Source organism: Triticum urartu, chromosome 5A (assembly GCF_056163025.1).
Source record: "Triticum urartu cultivar PI428250 chromosome 5A, HENAU_Tu73, whole genome shotgun sequence".
In the NCBI taxonomy this organism is placed as follows: domain Eukaryota; kingdom Viridiplantae; phylum Streptophyta; class Magnoliopsida; order Poales; family Poaceae; genus Triticum; species Triticum urartu.
Window position 1 is genome coordinate 378527206 of NC_141877.1, and position 18725 is coordinate 378545930.

Genomic DNA, 18725 nt, shown 5'->3' on the forward strand with positions numbered 1-18725 from the left:
ATCTATTTACTTTCATGTTGAGTCATCATCCTCTTATTAAAAAGCACCAGTTGGAGAGCACCACTGTCATTTGCATTCATTACTGTTAGTTTACATTGAGTATGACTTGATTGGATCTCTTTTACCATGAATTACAATGTCTAGTCAGTCCTCGATCTTTAAAGGTGCTCTGCATTTATGTTTTGCGGTCTCAGAAAGGGCTAGCGAGATACCATCTTGTTATATCATATTATGATTTTTTTGAGAAAGTGTTGTCATCCGAGATTTATTATTATTGCTCGCTAGTTGATTATGCCATTGATATGAGTAAACATGAGACCTAAGCGTTATTGTGAATATGGTTAGTTTATAATCTTTGCTGAAAACTTGAATGTTGGCTTTACATATTCACAACAACAAGAGCAAACAGAGTTTGTAAAAGTTTTTCTTTATCACTTTCAGTTTGTCAACTGAATTGCTTGAGGACAAGCAAAGGTTTAAGCTTGGGGGAGTTGATACGTCTCTGTCATATCTACTTTTCCAAACAATTTTGCCCTTGTTTTGGACTCTAACTTGCATGATTTGAATGGAACTAACCCGGACTGACGCTGTTTTCAGCAGAATTGCCATGTTATTTATGTGCAGAAACAAAAGTTCTCGGAATGACCGGAAACTCCACGGAACGTATTTTTGGAAATAATAAAAAATACTGGCAAAAGATCAATGCCAGGGGGCCCACACCCTAGCCATAAGGGTGGGGGGCGCGCCCCCTACCTCGTGGGCCCCCTGTAGCTCCTACGACCTCAACTCCAACTCTATATATTCGTGTTCAGAGAGAGAAAAATCAGGGGAGAAAGATTCATTATGTTTTATGATACGGAGCCGCCGCCAAGCCCTAAACTCTCTTGGGAGGGCTGATATGGAGTCCGTTCGGGGCTCCAGATAGGGGAATCCGTCGCCATCGTCATCATCAACCATCCTCCATCACCAATTTCATGATGCTCACCGCCCTGCGTGAGTAATTCCATCGTAGGCTTGCTGGACGGTGATGGGTTGGATGAGATTTATCATGTAATCGAGTTAGTTTTGTTAGGGTTTGATCCCTAGTATCCACTATGTTCTGAGATTGATGTTGCTATGACTTTGCTATGCTTAATGCTTGTCACTAGGGCCCGAGTGCCATGATTTCAGATCTGAACCTATTATGTTTTCATGAATATATGTGAGTTCTTGATCCTATCTTGCAAGTCTATAGTCACCTACTATGTGTTATGATCCGGCAACCCCGAAGTGACAATAATCGGGACCACTTCCGGTGATGACCTTAGTTTGAGGAGTTCATGTATTCACTATGTGTTAATGCTTTGGTCTGGTACTCTATTAAAAGGAGGCCTTAATATCCCTTAGTTTCCACTAGGACCCCGCTGCCACAGGAGGGTAGGACAAAAGATGTCATGCAAGTTCTTTGCCATAAGCACGTATGACTATATTCGGAATACATGCCTACGTTGAATTGATGAATTGGAGCTAGTTATGTGTCACCCTAGGTTATGAATGTTACATGATGAACCACATCCGGCATAATTCTCTATCACCGATCCATTGCCTACGAGCTTTCCATATATTGTTCTTCGCTTATTTACTTTTCCGTTACTATTGTTATCATCACTATAAAATACCAAAAACATTACTTTTGCTACCGTTACCTTTTGCTACCATTACCACTACTATCATATTACTTTGCTACTAAATACTTTGCTGCATATATTAAGTTATCCAGGTGTGGTTGAATTGACAACTCAGCTGCTAATACTTGAGAATATTCTTTGGCTCCCCTTGTGTCGAATCAATAAATTTGGGTTGAATACTCTAGCCTCGAAAACTGTTGCGGTCCCCTATACTTGTGGGTTATCACATAACGACATACGTTATTACCTTTGTGATCGGTATATTACTTGCCTGAGATTCAATCGTCGGTATCGTCATACCTAGTTCAATCTCATTACCGGCAAGTCTCTTTACTCGTTCCGTAATGCATCATCACATAACTAACTCATTAGTCACATTTCTTGCAAGGCTTATAGTGATGTGCATTACTGAGAGGGCCCAGATATACCTCTTCGATACACGGAGTGACAAATCCTAATCTCGATCTATGCCAACTCAACAAACACCATTGGAGACACCTGTAAAGCATCTTTATAATCACCCAGTTAAGTTGTGACATTTGATAGCACACAAAGTGTTCCTCTCGTATTCGGGAGTTGCATAATCTCATAGTCCTAGGAACATGTATAAGTCATGAAGAAAGCAATAGCAATAAAACTAAATGATCATTATGCTAATCTAACGGATGGGTCTTTTCCATCACATCATTCTCTAATGATGTGATCTTCTTCATCAAATGACAACACATGTCTATGGTCAGGAAACATAACCATCTTTGATCAACGAGCTAGTCAAGTAGAGGCATACTAGGGACACTCTGTTTTGTCTATGTATTCACACATGTACTAAGTTTCCGGTTAATACAATTCTAGCATGAATAATAAACATTTATCATGATATAAGGAAATATAAATAAAAACTTTATTATTGCCTCGAGGGCATATTTCCTTCAGTCTCCCACTTGCACTAGAGTCAATAATCTTGTTCACATGGCCATGTGATTTAACACCAATAGTTCACATCACCATGTGACCAACACCCAAAGGGTTTACTAGAGTCAATAATCTAGTTCACATCGCTATGTGATTAACACCCAAAGAGTACTAACGTGTGATCATGTTTTGCTTGTGAGAGAAGTTTAGTCAACGGGTTCGCCGCATTCAGATCTGTATGTATTTTGCAAATTTCTATGTCTACAATGCTCTGCATGGAGCTACTCTAGCTAATTGCTCCAACTTTTAATATGTATCCAGATTGAGACTCAGAGTCATCCAGATCAGTGTTAAAGCTTGCATTGACGTAACTCTTTATGATGAATTCTTTCTCACCTCCATAACCGAGAAACATATTGAGGGAGTCCTGGATTAGGGGGTCCTCAGATGGTCGGACTGTTGGACTATGAAGATACAAGGTTGAAGACTTCGTCCCGTGTCCGGGTGGGACTCTCCTTTGCGTGGAAGGCAAGCTTGGCGATTCGGTTATGTAGATCTCCTCCCTTGTAACCGACTCTGTGTAACCCTAGCTCCTCTGGTGTCTATATAAACCGGAGGGTTTTAGTCCGTAGGACAACAACAATCATACCATAAGCTAGCTTCTAGGGTTTAGCCTCTTCGATCTCGTGGTAGATCAACTCCTGTAATACTCATATCATCAAGATCAATCAAGCAGGAAGTAGGGCATTACCTCCATCGAGAGGGCTCGAACCTGGGTAAACATTGTGTCCCCCGCCTCCTGTTACCATCCGCCTTAGACGCACAGTTCGGGACCCCCTACCCGAGATCCGCCGGTTTTGACACTGTCATTGGTGCTTTCATTGAGAGTTTCACTGTGTTGTCACCATAAGGCTTGATGGCTCCTTCGATCATCGGCAACGATGCAATCCAGGGTGAGGTTTTTCTCCCCGGACAGATCTTTGTATCCGGTGGCTTCGCATTGCGGGCCAACTCGCTTGGCCATTTGGAGCAGATCGAGAGCTACACCCCTGACCATCAGGTCAGGTTTGGAAGTTTGAACTATAATGCCGACATCCGCGGAGACTTGATATTCGACGGATTCGAGCCCGCGTCAGGTGCGCCGCACAGTCACGACGGGCATGACTTAGCTCTACCGACAGACAGTGTTCGGGAGATCACACTTTTAGCGACTCCGGCCCTTGATCCGGAGCAGATCGCGCCGTCCGAGGATGGGTGGATGGACCCCGCCCCAGAGGCCGCACACTCAGCGGTGATAGAGCGGAATACTGACTTTACCTCCTACAAGACCTGTGTTGCCGGGCGTTTGGATTCATCCCCGGCCACGATCTCCGAACCGCCTGCATTCATACCTATCAAATCTAATTGGGCACCGATCACGGAGTTTTCCTCCGCGGATATCTTTCAGCACTCGCCCTTGGGCGATGTGCTAAATTCATTAAGGTCTCTCTCCTTGTCAGGAGGCCCTTGGCCGAACTGTGTTCAGCTCGAGTGGGAAGCGGACGACGAAGAAATTCGTTCCCCACCCACCACCCACTTAATAGCTGTCGACGACTTAACCGACATGGTTGATTTCGGCTTCGAAGACATCGACGGTATGGACGAACTGGCGTCATATCCCTTGGTAGGGGGTCATCAATGTCGGCGTCATATCCACTGTTTTGACATCGACGGTAGCCGGATTCGACCTATCAACGCATGATTCAGACATGCCTAGAAGCACAAATCGGCAAAACAGTGGAGGCATACGTAGACGATGTGGTAATTAAAACCAAACACGTCGAATCTTTGATAGATGACTTGAGGCTCATGTTCGACAATCTCCGAACATATGATGTTAAGTTCAATCTGGAAAAATGCGTTTTCGGCGTACCCGCCGGAAAGCTCTTGGGCTTCATCGTTTCCAACAGAGGAATTGAAGCGAATCCGGCTAAAATCCAAGCTCTGTCACAGTTGGCTATCCCAACAAACCTCAAGCAAATCCAGAAATTAACTGGATGCGTGGCTGCCTTAAGCCGCTTTATCTCCCGATTGGGAGAAAAGGCATTGCCTCTTTATCGCATTCTTTGGCACACCGAACACTTCGAGGGGACGGACGCTGCTATGGCCGGATTGGAAGAAATAAAAGCTGCCTTGGCCAGCAACCCAATCTTGGCCGCGCCAAATATCGGCGAACCAATGTTGTTATATATAGCGGCAACACACCAGGTTGTAAGCGCAGTGCTCGTCGTCGAACGAGAAACGGATGGACATAAGTTCCCGCTTCAAAAGCCGGTATACTACGTATCTACTGTCCTCACTCCATGCAAATCCCGGTACCCACATTATCAAAAGATAGCATACGCGGTCTTCATGGCATCCCGAAAACTAAGACACTACTTTCAAGAGTGTTAAATTACGATGGCCTCCGAGGTTCCACTCAACGACATTATAAACAACCACGATGCCACGGGCCGGATTGCTAAATGGGCTATTGAGCTCCTCCCGTTCGACATATCGTACAAACCACGATGAGCCATTAAGTCACAAGTACTGGCCGATTTCATCGCCGAATGGACAGAAGCCGAACTCCCTAAAGAATACGGCGCGTACTCCAATTGGATCATGCACTTCGACGGCTCTAAAATGCTGGCAGGTCTGGGAGCAGGCGTCGTCCTGACATCCCCAACCGGAGATACAGTCCAATACGTACTCCAAATATTATACCCAGACTCCAACAACGCAGACGAATATGAGGCCCTGTTGCATGGTCTCTGGATGGCAGTCTCCATGGGCATTCAATGCCTAGAAGTGCGTGGGGATTCGAACCTCGCAATATCTCAAATAAATGGAGATTTTGATGCCAAGGACCCAAAATGGCGGCTTATCGCAATGCCGTCCTCAACATGTCAGCCCGATTCGAGGGGCTCGAATTCCACCATGTGGTCCGAGAAAACAATCAAGCGGTGGATATCCTCGCCCGAATCGGCGCTAAGCGCGACCCTGTCCCACCTAATATCTTCCTGGAAAGGCTGTTTAAGCCATCCGTGGTATGGGAAGGGGAGACCGGCAACAATAGTCCGGATCCGGCCACAACACCAGACTCCGAACACTCTGACGTAATCGGAGGCTTCGCCACCAAGATAACACATTCGGCCCACGTGATTATGGCTATCATCGCCCCGTGGACAGAACCCTTCTTGGCTTACCTAAATAGGCAAGAACTCCCTGAGGACCAAAACGAGGCACATTGCATTGTGCGGCGGTCTAAAGCCTACAAGGTCCATGAGGGAGAGCTTTATAAGAAAAGCGCTACTGGAGTACTGCAAAGGTGCATCTCTGAGGAGGAAGGACGGCAACTTTTGGCAGAAATTCATGCTGCACTCAGCGGCCATCACGCCGCAGCTCGGGCCCTTGTAAGTAAGGCCTTCCGTACAGGTTTCTACTGGCCAACAGCTCGAGCAGACGCACAGGACCTCGTTCAACATTGCGTTGGTTGCCAGCTCTTTGCAAACCAAAGCCATATGCCACCTACCGCTCTCCAAACAATCCCCATTACTTGGCCCTTCGCGGTCTGGGGGCTTGATATGGTCGGACCCCTTAAAGGAGGAAGCCATAAGAAAAAGTACCTATTGGTCATGGTGGATAAATTCCCCAAATGGATAGAGGCCAAACCAGTTAAAACGGCTGAATCCGGACCCGTGATAGATTTCATATCCGGGGTTGTACACCACTACGGTGTCCCCCACAGTATCATGACCGATAACGGCTCGAACTTTACAGACGATGAGGTAAAAACTTGGTGCGGCAACATGGGCATTAAGCTCAGTTATGCATCCGTCTATCACCCTCAAACTAACGGTCAAGTCAAACGAGTAAATGGTCTTATAATGAGCGGCATTAAACCCAGACTAGTGCGGTCCTTGAAGGAATCAGATGCGCACTGGGTCGAGGAGCTCGACTCCGTACTTTGGGGGCTGCGGACCACGCCAAATCGCACTACCAGATACACACCTTTCTTTATGGTGTACGGCGCAGAGGCGATACTGCCCTGCGACATCATTCATGACTCACCTCGCGTGCGCATGTACGAAGAGAAAGAAGCCGAGCTAGATTGGCAGGACAGTTTGGACGCCCTGGAGGAGGATCGTGACATGGCAAAAGCCTGATCCGCATTCTATCAACAACAGGCTCGACGATATCAAAGTAGAGAAGTACGTCCAAAACTTATAATGTTGGCGAACTCGTTCTACGCCTACCAGAGAAGAAAAAGGACAAGCTCAAACCCAAATGGGAAGGTCCCTTTGTTATTGACAAAGTTCTAACCGATGGAGCATACCGTTTGCGGGATGCATCGGAAAATCGACTCGAGCCAAACCCATGGAACGCGGCCAGACTCCGAAGGTTCTACCCCTAGCGCTGGACTCTGTGTTCGTCTCCTTACCTCCGTCAATTTTTTATATATTCATTATCTATATTTTTTCTGTCTTTCTTCCTTTTCTTCGCGGCCTTCAAAGGTTAAAATGTGTCTTGACTGCACAATTTGTACGTGCTAAGCGCGCTCATTATACCTGGGGGCTTCTTATATAGAAGCTTAATATAATTATGATCCAGGCTCTATGCCTGCCGCACATGTGTTATTTTTACACATGCACCTTTTCTTTGCCATTATATGCATCGATATGACTTAAGTTTTGGCCAAGCTGGGTTGCCTGGCTCTTGTGTTTATGCCCTACGTTCCCGTTAATTCGGCTAGGGCATAAGGGGAGCACCTCTGCGATTGTTACTGCCGGGTCAGCCGGACGTGTACCTCGGACTGGGTGAAGCCGAAAGCTAGCGTTCTTAAGAGAATATTTGGTCGGCGAACAAAGGATGACTTTTTTACTTATTAGAATACATACCCCCAGATGTTTATATCATGCGTCTCTTGTCGCAGTTGGACATGCACATTAATGCATGCGTACCCAGGGAAAGGAACCCTTAACGGAACTATTCTCCCTGGAAGATGTTTCTTACTATCCATGTAATATAACATAACTAGTTGGGTACTTGTCTATTCAAGCACTTATGACCCCTACGCCTGGTTTCCACGCGTACCCCGGTTTTTACATAATTGAGCGGGTATTCGGATACACTCCGGACTGTCGGGTCCGGAGGTCGAAGCGAAAAGGTCCGCCATGACAAATAATTTACAATCCGGCTAGGGAAAATATATGTCACTCGGAGTACACAGTCACTTAGACTGACTAAATCCTGTTGGGAATACTTTGCGGCTAATTTCACCTAGTCATACACCAAGCTGACGGAGATCTCTTTCTCGTCAGGCCCTACAGGTCCGACCTCGGCCATATGGTTTGGGTCAGCCTTGGTATATCGAGTCTTCACCATGGCCCAGGCTTCCCTTGCACCTTGTCGACAGGCGGATATCTTCCATAATCGGAAGCGCCGCCGCGCTCCCTTGAGTATCTCTACAAGCTCCCCCATGCCTCCTGGCAGGGAGGCGGATGGCCACAAGGCCTGGGCAAGGTCCTGCATCACCTGACGAACTTGTTCGTGCAGTTGTGAGAGCTCTGGCAGAAGATCTCCCCGCAGACCCGGGCATCTCCTCTCCGGGACGGCCCGTCAGCATACCTACAGATATAGCTTTGTTAGTTGGTTTCTTCGCCGAACTCTATAGAAGTTCGCTCAAGAACTTATTGAAAATGCCGCGTCGAAGCCTTTTATTCTCCTTTACAGAGTTAGCCAGCTGGGCCCGAACATCTTTCAGTTCAACATCCAGCCGGGTATTGGCATCTTGGAGATCGTTTTTCTCCCGCCTAACTTGTGTAAGCACGCGCTCGCCAGCCTTCAGCTGTCGTTGAGCATGTTGCTCCTCCGGATTCATTCCGGGATCATCTGCAGAATCTATTGATTAGATTAGCATGCAAGCCAAATATTAACTAGTATATCTCGTTCTTTTTGATAGGAACATGTGTTACCAGATGGGGCCTTCTTGGACTCCTCCATTTTGGCAACTGCGGCCCGTAACTGGGCTTTGCACTCCTCCAGCTCTTGAGACAACTGGGTATTCTTCTCAGTAAGAACCTATGCAAATAATGATCCTTAAATCAGTTGTGCTAACTGTTTCAAGTCTCAGGGGCTACTGGTATATATATAATTATTAGATCTTCTTACCTGTATATCCTTTACATACTGGTCCATGGCTCTGGCAAGACCATTTTGAGCAGCTCGGATGTACGCTCCCCTGAGTTGAAGGCATCAAACGGCTCTTCAGAAAAACTGGGGTCGTGGAGTACGGCCCAGCGACGCATGTGCTTCATGGCACTCTCCACTTAGAAATTTGTAGCGGACAGCCTATCTGCATCCTCGGTAGGAGGAATATCCGGCGTTGTCCCCACGTTAGCATCTGCCTCCAAGTCCGGCTCTGGAGCCCGGCTGGTGGGGGCACGGCCGACAGGCTCTCCGGATATGGTCCGGTGAGCATTTTTCCTGGTTTTAACCACGGACATTATTATATTTTAAAGACAATAACCATGGAGCAGGGTTCTTTTTCATACCTCTGCGACGGCATCTCAGTCCTGACCACCTTCCTTTTAAGCCTACCCGGTTTCAGTGCCCCTCGTTGGTGAGTCACTGCGGGTTCGGCATGGCGTCCCGAGGGCCTTCCCTGCAAGACACCATACGTGTGCGGTGGGTGAAGTGCGAAGAAGGGGATCCTTCTCGGAAGTTGGGACTCTAGTTTTACTTACATGCGATGCAGGGAGCAGTCCAGGATAATCAGCGGTGATGGCCACCAAGGCACCGTCGCAGCTTAACTGATAAAACGTCCTGTCGATGAGCTCCATGAATATGTCCGGATCTTCTTCGAGTCCGGGATCGAGGGCCTGATCAGGGTCCTCTGGCTGTGGAGATGGGCTGTGAATCTCCCTCATAGATTTTCGTAGTTCCTGCTATGAAATAGCAAGGTAAATATTTATGATAAAGAAAGCGGGAAGGTTTGGAGTAAAAAGCAGCAGCTCACCCAGTTTGGGGGGTTGTACATGGAGAATCCATCCTGCGGCTTAATACAGATGAACTCCTCTTCCTCTCCCTTATATAAATTGGACAGTATTTTCGCCAGAGCGGTGGCGGAGTCCGGACCTTTACGGCCGCAGCGGGTGGCATCGTCTTCTCCATTGAAGTGCCACATGGGTTGTCCCCGATATTGAAGTGGCTGCACCCCCCGCATTATACATATTGACATAACCTCGATTATTGTCAGTCCTGATTCAGCCAGTGTCTTTATCCGGCTCATCAGGTAAAGGACCTCTCAGTTATCTTCCTCCTGGGGGCTCTGAGGGTGCCAGCTACGGTGTTTCTTCAAAGGGGCGTTGTTGAACTTGGGAAGGCCCATCCGAATAGGGTCTGGGAGGGGAACGTCCTCCATATAAAACCACTCCGAAGGCCAGTCTTCAGATGTCTTCTTCGGAGTACCGGACAGGTATCCGGTCCCGGCGATGCGCCATATTTCGGCTCCACCCACTTGAAATATTGACCCCTTCTGTGTACAGGGCACGAGGCAGAATAGCCTCTGCCATAGCTCGAAATGAGCTTCACAGCCCAGAAATAGCTCGCAAAGGGCAACGTAGCCTGCAATGTGTAATATGGAGGCGGGAGTAAAGTTATGCAGCTGGAGGCCATAGAACTCCAGGAGCCTGCGGAGGAATGGATGGATTGGAAATCCGAGTCCCCTCAATAAATAAGGGACGAGGCGTACCCGCTCCCCCGTGGATGGGTTGGGAAAGCTTTCCGCTTGCTCCCCGCCATTGTAAGTGGCTAGTCCGGCTCGGAAGGGGACCATGTACGCAGGAGGGAGAAACCCCTGGGTCTGCAACTCTACTAGTTGGCTATGGGGAATAGAACACTTCTCCCAACTACCTAGCTTAGGGCTACGAGGGCGAGAGGAGGAGCTGCGGTGGCCGGCCATGACGGTATGGATTTTTCCGGGCATGCTCCGATGGATACTCACTGCGGGAAGGTGGTGTGATCTAGATCTAAAGATCCCCAGCTGTTTAAATAGACAATTCATCTACCTGGTTAGGGTGGTAAATGTAAAAACATCCTGACCTCTCGCATTCGCTCGACACGTGGAAGATAGCCATTATTAAGGCACAGAAGCCGAGGAGTGCAACATTCATGGGAGGCCGGACACAGCTCGTTACGACAGGTACTCAGGATTTGGAGGAGAACCCGCCTTGCAATGCCAAAGACAATCTGTGCGCCGGACTCATCATCATTGAAGCCTGGTTCAGGGGCTACCGAGGGAGTCCTGGATTAGGGGGTCCTCGGACGGCTGGACTATATCCTTTGGCTGGACTGTTGGGCTATGAAGATACAAGATTGAAGACTTCGTCCCGTGTCCGGGTGGGACTCTCCTTTGCGTGGAAGGCAAGCTTGGCGATTTGGATATGTAGATCTCCTCCCTTGTAACCGACTCTTTGTAACCCTAGCTCCACCGGTGTCTATATAAAGCGGAGGGTTTTAGTCCGTAGGACAACAACAATCATACCATAGGCTAGCTTCTAGGGTTTAGCCTCTCCGATCTCGTGGTAGATCAACTCTTGTAATACTCATATCATCAAGATCAATCAAGCAGGAAGTAGGGTATTACCTCCATCGAGAGGGCCCGAACCTGGGTAAACATTGTGTCCCCCGCCTCCTATTACCATCCGCCTTAGACGCACAGTTCGGGACCCCCTACCCGAGATCCGTAGGTTTTGACACTGACACATATCCTTATTCCACTAAGGATAATTTTGCCCGCTGTCCAGTGATCCACTCCTGGATCACTATTGCACCCTCTTGCCAAACTCATGGTGAGGTACACAATAGGTTTGGTACACAACATAACATACTTTATAGAACCTATGACTGAGGCATAGGGAATGACTTTTCATTCTCTTTCTATTTTCTGCCGTGGTCGGGTTTTGAGTCTTTACTCAACTTCACACCGTGCAACACAGGCAAGAACTCCTTTGATTATTCCATTATGAACTACTTCAAAATCTTGTCAAGGTATGTACTCATTGAAAAAGCTTATCAAGCGTCTTGATCTATCTCTATAGATCTTGATGCTCAATATGTAAGCAGCTTCACCGAGGCCTTTATTTGAAGAACTCCTTTCAAACACTCCTTTATGATTTCCAGAAAATTCTACATCATTTCCGATCAACAATATGTCATTCACATATACTTATCAGAAAGGTTGTAGTGCTCCCACTCACTTTCTTGTAAATACAGGCTTCACCGCAAGTCTGTATAAAATTATATGATTTGATCAACTCATCAAATCGTATATTCTAACTCCAAGATGCTTGCACCAGTCCATAGATGGATTGCTAGAGCTTGCACACTTTGTTAGCACCTTTAGGATTGAGAAAACCTTCTGGTTGCATCATATACAATTCTTCTTTAATAAATCCATTAAGGAATACAGTTTTGACATCTTGCCAGATTTCATAAAATGCGGCAATTGCTAACATGATTCGGACAGACTTTAAGCATCGATACGAGTGAGAAAATCTCATCGTAGTCAACACCTTGAATTTGTCGAAAACCTGTTGCGACAATTCGAGCTTTGTAGATAGTAACACTACTATCAGTGTCCATCTTCCTCTTGAAGATCCATTTATTCTCATTGTCTCGCCGATCATCGGCAAGTCAATCAAAGTCCATACTTTGTTCTCATACATGGATCCCATCTCAGATTTCATGGCCCCAAGCCATTTTGCGGAATCTGGGCTCATCATTGCTTCCTCATAGTTCGTAGGTTCGTCATGGTCTAGTAACATGACTTCCAGAACAGGATTACCGTACCACTCTGGTGCGGATCGTACTTTGGTTAACCTACGAGGTTCGGTAGTAACTTGATCTGAAGTTTCATGATCATCATCATTAGCTTCCTCACTAATTGGTGTAGGAATCACTGGAACTAATTTCTATGATGAACTACTTTCCAATTCGGGAGAAGGTACTGAAGGAAATATGCCCTAGAGGCAATAATAAAGTTGTTATTTATATTTCCTTATATCATGATAAATGTTTATTATTCATGCTAGAATTGTATTAGCCGGAAACTTAGTACATGTGTGAATACATAGACAAACAGAGTGTCCCTAGTATGCCTCTACTAGACTAGCTCGTTAATCAAAGATGGTTAAGTTTCCTAGCCATAGACATGTGTTGTCATTTGATGAACGGGATCACATCATTAGAGAATGATGTGATGGACAAGACCCATCCATTATCTTAGCATAATGATTGTTTAGTTTTATTGCTATTGTTTTCTTCATGACTTATACATGTTCCTATGACTATGAGATTATGCAACTCCCGAATACCATGAACACCTTGTGTGCTATCAAACGTCACAACGTAACTGGGTGATTATAAAGATGCTCTACAGGTGTCTCCGATGGTGTTTGTTGAGTGATGTCTACTACACAACCTTCTTCTTGTAGACGTCGTTGGGCCTCCAAGTGCAGAGGGTTGTAGGACAGTAGCAAATTTCCCTCAAGTGGATGACCTAAGGTTTATCAATCCGTAGGAGGTGTATGATGAAGATGGTCTCTCTCAAGCAACCCTGCAACCAAATAACAAAGAGTCTCTTGTGTCCCCAACACACCCAATACAATGGTAAATTGTATAGGTGCACTAGTTCGGCGAAGATATGGTGATACAAGTGGTATATGGATAGTAGATAAAGGTATTTGTAATCTGAAATTATAAAAACAGCAAGGTAACTAATGATAAAAGTGAGCACAAACGGTATTGCAATGATAGGAAACAAGGCCTAGGGTTCATACTTTCGCTAGTGTAAGTTCCCTCAACAATGATAACATAATTGGATCACATAACTATCCCTCAACATGCAACAAAGAGTCACTCCAAAGTCACTAATAGCGGAGAACGAACGAAGAGATTATGGTAGGGTACGAAACCACCTCAAAGTTATTCTTTCCAATCAATCCGTTGGGCTATTCCTATAAGTGTCACAAACAGCCCTAGAGTTCGTACTAGAATAACACCTTAAGACACAAATCAACCAAAACCCTAATGTCACCTAGATACTCCAATGTCACCTCAAGTATCCGTGGGTATGATTATACGATATGCATCACACAATCTCAGATTCATCTATTCAACCAACACATAGAACCTCAAAGAGTGCCCCAAAGTTTCTACCGGATAATCACGACGAAAACATGTGCCAACCCCTATGCATAGGTTCATGGGCGGAACCCGCAAGTTGATCACCAAAACATACATCAAGTGAATCACGTGGTATCCCATTGTCACCACAGATACGCATGACAAGACATACATCAAGTGTTCTCAAATCTTTAAAGACTCAATCCGATAAGATAACTTCAAAGGGGAAACTCAATCCATTCCAAGAGAGTAGAGGGGGGATAAAACATCATAGGATCCAAATATAATAGCAAAGCTCGCGATACATCAAGATCATGCCAAATCAAGAACACAAGAGAGAGAGAGATCAAACACATAGCTACTGGTACATACCCTCAGCCCCAAGGGAGAACTACTCCCTCCTCGTCATGGAGAGCACCGGGATGATGAAGATGGACACCGGAGAGGAATTCCCCTCCGGCAGGGTGCCGGAACGGGTCTAGATTGGCTTTCGGTGGCTACGGAGGCTTCTAGCGGTGGAACTCCTGATCTATTGTGCTCTTGGATGTTTTTAGGGTATATGGAGATATATAGGCAGAAGAAGTACGTCAGGGCGGGCACGAGGGGCCCACGAGGGTGGAGGGCGCGCCCAGGGGGGTGGGCGCGCCCCCCTACCTCGTGGCCTCCTCGAAACTTCCCTTATGTGCACTTCAAGTCTTCTCAGCTTCTTTCCTTCAAAAAATGGGTTCCGTGAAGTTTCTGGTCAATTGGACTCCGTTTGGTTTTCCTTTTCTTCGAAACCCTAAAATAAGGTAAAAACAGAAACTGGCACTGGGCTCTGGGTTAATAGGTTAGTCCCAAAAATGATATAAAAGTGTATAATAAAGCCCATAAACATCCAAAACAGTACATAATGAGCAATCAAAAATTATAGATATGTTGGAGACGTATCAGCATCCCCAAGCTTAATTCCTGCTCGTCCTCGAGTAGGTAAATGATAAAAACAGAATTTTTGATGCGGAGTGCTACTTGGCATAATTTCAATGTAATTCTTCTTAATTGTGGTATGAATATTCAGATCCATAAGATTCAAGACAAAAGTTCATATTGACATAGAAATAATAATACTTCAAGCATGCTAACTAAGCAATTATGTCTCTTCAAAATAACATGGCCAAAGAAAGTTATCCCTACAAAATCATATAGTCTGGCTATGCTCCATCTTCACCACACAACATATTTAAATCATGCACAACCCCGATGACAAGCCAAGCAATTGTTTCATACTTTTGATGTTCTCAAACTTTTTCAATCTTCACGCAATACATGAGCGTGAGTCATGGACATAGCACTATAGGTGGAATAGAATGGTGGTTGTGGAGAAGACAAAAAGGAGAAGATAGTCTCACATCAACTAGGCGTATCAACGGGCTATGGAGATGCCCATCAATAGATATCAATGTGAGTGAGTAGGGATTGCCATGCAACGGATGCACTAGAGCTATAAGTATATGAAAGCTCAAAAAGAAACTAAGTGGGTGTGCATCCAACTTGCTTGCTCATGAAGACCTGGGGCAATTTGAGGAAGCCCATCACTGGAATATACAAGCCAAGTTCTATAATGAAAGATTCCCACTAGGATATGAAAGTGACAACATAGGAAACTCTCTATCATGAAGATCATGGTGCTACTTTGAAGCACAAGTGTGGTAAAAGGATAGTAGCATTGCCCCTTCTCTCTTTTTCTCTCATTTTTTTATTTCTTTTTTTATTTGGGCCTTCTCTTTTTTTATGGCCTCTTTTCTCTTTTTTATTTGGGCTTCTTTGGCCTCTTTTATTTATTTATTTTCGTCCGGAGTCTCATCCCGACTTGTGGGGGAATCATAGTCTCCATCATCCTTTCCTCACCGGGACAATGCTCTAATAATGATGATCATCACACTTCTATTTTTCTTACAACTCTAGAATTACAACTCGATACTTTAGAAAAAAATATGACTCTATATGAATGCCTCCGGTGATGTACCGGGATGTGCAATGATGCATGAGTGACATGTATGAAAGAATTATGAACGGTGGCTTTTCCACAAATACAATGTCAACTACGTGATCATGCAAAGCAATATGACAATGATGGAGCGTGTCATAGTAAACGGAATGGTGGAAAGTTGCATGGCAATATATCTCGGAATGGCTATGGAAATGCCATAATAGGTAGGTATGGTGGCTGTTTTGAGGAAGGTATATGGTGGGTTTATTGTACCGGCGAAAGTTGTGCGGTACTATAGAGGCTAGCAATGGTGGAAGGGTGAGAGTGCATATAATCCATGGACTCAACATTAGTCATAAAGAACTCACATACATATTGCAAAAATTTATTAGTTATCGAAACAAAGTACTACTTGCATGCTCCTAGGGGATAGATTGGTAGGAAAAGACCATTGCTCATCCCCGACCGCCACTCATAAGGAGGATAATCAATAAATAAATCATGCTCCGACTTCATCACATAACGGTTCACCATACGTGCATGCTACGGGAATCACAAACTTTAACACAAGTATCTCTCATATTCACAACTACTCAACTAGCATGACTCTAATATCACCATATTCATATCTCAAAACAATCATCAAGTATCAAACTTCTCTTAGAATTCAATGCACTCTATATGAAAGTTTTAATTATATCCCTCTTGGATGCCCATCATATTAGGACTAGTTTCGTAACCAAAGCAAACTACCCTGCTGTTCTAAAGACTCTCAAAATAATATAAGTGAAGCATGAGATTTCATCTATTTCTACAAAATAAGACCACCACCATGCTCTAAAAAGATATAAGTGAAGTACTAGAGCAAATGACAAACTACTCCGAAAGATATAAGTGAAGATCAATGAGTAGTCGAACAATTATGCAACTATGTGAAGACTCTCTAACATTAAATAATTTCAGATCTTGGTATTTTATTCAAATAGCAAGAAAAGCAAAAGAAAATGACATTCTAAGAATAGCAAACATCATGTGAAGAAGCAAAAACTTAGGATCAACCGAAACTAACCGATAGTTGTTGAAGAAGAAATGTGGGATGCCAACCGGGGCATCCCCAAGCTTAGAAGCTTGAGACTTCTTGAAATATTATCTTGGGATGCCTTGGGCATCCCCAAGCTTGAGCTTTTGTGTCTCCTTAATTCCTCTCATATCACGGTCTCCCTAAATCTCAAAAGCTTCATCCACACAAAACTCAACAAGGACTCGTGAGATAAGTTAGTATAAACCATTGCCAAAACCTTATCATACTATACTGTAGCAAATCACTAAAATTATTATTCAAAATTGCATACCAAATGCCTCTGCATATTTAATAGTCCTATCCTCAAATAGAATCATTAAAGAAGCAAACATATGCAAACAATGCAAACATAACAGCAATCTGCCTAAACAGGATAGTGTGTAAAGAATGCAGCTACATCCATACTTTCCTAGCTCCAAAAATTATGAAAGAAAATTCCCACTGCAGTAAATTTATCAGATCTTAATATGCAAAAGGTTTCAACATTTTATCACATTCTGACTTTTCTAGGGAATTATTGCAACAGCGGTAAACTTTCTGTTTTCAAACAGCAACATGTGGACTTCCAAAATAGGCATAGTAAAGGCTATCAATGCCACTTCTATTGAAATAAAATATGAAAAACATTGTTCTAAATAACAGCAAGCAAATCTTAACAAAATAAATTGACGCTCCAAGCAAAACACATATCATGTAGTGAATAAAAATATAGCTCCAAGTAAAGTTACCGATGAACGAAGACGAAAGAGGGGATGCCTTCCGGGGCATCCCCAAGCTTAGGCTCTTGGCTATCCTTGAATATTACCTTGGGGTTCCTTGGGCATCCCCAAGCTTAGGCTCTTGCCACTCCTTATTCCATAGTCCATCGAATCCTTACCCAAAACTTGAAAACTTCACAACACAAAACTTAACAGAAAACTCGTAAGCTCCGTTAGTATAAGAAAATAAATCACCACTTCAAGGTACTGTAATGAACTCATTATTTATTTATATTGGTGTTAAACCTACTGTATTCCAACTTCTCTATGGTTTATAAACTCTTTTACTAGCCATAGATTCATCAAAATAAGTAAACAACACATGAAAACAGAATCTGTCAAAAACAGAACAGTCTGTAGTAATCTGGATCAAACGTATACTTTAGAACTCATAAAATTCTCAAATAAATTGCTGGACGTGAGGAATTTATTTATTAATCATCTTCAAAAAGAATTAACTAAATATCACTCTCCAAATAAAAATGGCAGCAATTATCGTGAGCGTTAAAATTTCTGTTTTTTACAGCATGATCAACAAGACTTTCCCCAAGTCTTCCCAAAGGTTCTACTTGGCACAAATACTAATTAAACACATAAAACCACATCTAAACAGAGGCTAGATGAATTATTTATTGCTAAACAGGAGCAAAAAGCAAGGAACTAAAATAAAATTGGGTTGCCTCCTATCGGTGTCAAAACCGGCGGATCTCGGGTAGGGGTCCCGAACTGTGCGTCTAGGCCGGATGGTAACAGGAGGCAAGGGACACGAAGTTTTACCCAGGTTCGGGCCCTCTCGATGGAGGTAAAACCCTACGTCCTGCTTGATTAATATTGATGATATGGGTAATACAAGAGTAGATCTACCACGAGATCAGAGAGGCTAAACCCTAGAAGCTAGCCTATGGTATGATTGTTGATGTGTATGTTGTCCTACGGACTAAAACCCTCTCTCTCTGCCGCTCTCTCATGAGGGCTGGTTTCTCCATCCTCCTGTGCTAAACCTTGCTGGAGGGGGTTTTCTTCGGCACTCTCCGGAGTATTATTATCTCCCGTGCTGGAATCACCGTTTTTGTGTTGGCGGGATTTTGAGCGGCGCCGCTGACGCCGACGCTTGGGCTGTTTCTTGGAGG